Here is a 399-nt window from a genome sequence, read left to right as displayed (position 1 = left end):
ATTCAAAGTCCTTTATAATCCAGCCCATCCTACCTTTCCAGTCTTCTTGTCTTATATTCAACATATATTTTTCAAGAATGACTCTAGCTTCCTGGCTATTCCACAAGCTGGATACTCCATCTCTTACCTCTGGCATTTTCTCTGGCTGTCCCATATTCTTTTGACTGTAGTTTCCTTTATGTCTCAACTAAAATCCTACCTTCTATAGGAAGTCTTCCCCATTCCCTTATTTCTAGCACCCTCTTCTGTTAATTATTTCCTATTTATCTTGTCTGTTACTTGCCTGTACATATTTGCTTGCATATTGTCTTCCTCCATCATGACCCCTCTGAGGGTAAGGACTATCTTTTGCCTTTTTTTGTGTCCTCTATGCTTAATACAGCGCCGGCACATAGTAGG

Source organism: Sminthopsis crassicaudata, chromosome 1 (genome assembly GCF_048593235.1).
Source record: "Sminthopsis crassicaudata isolate SCR6 chromosome 1, ASM4859323v1, whole genome shotgun sequence".
Taxonomy (NCBI): Eukaryota; Metazoa; Chordata; class Mammalia; order Dasyuromorphia; family Dasyuridae; genus Sminthopsis; species Sminthopsis crassicaudata.
Note: the sequence above shows the minus strand (reverse complement) of the source record.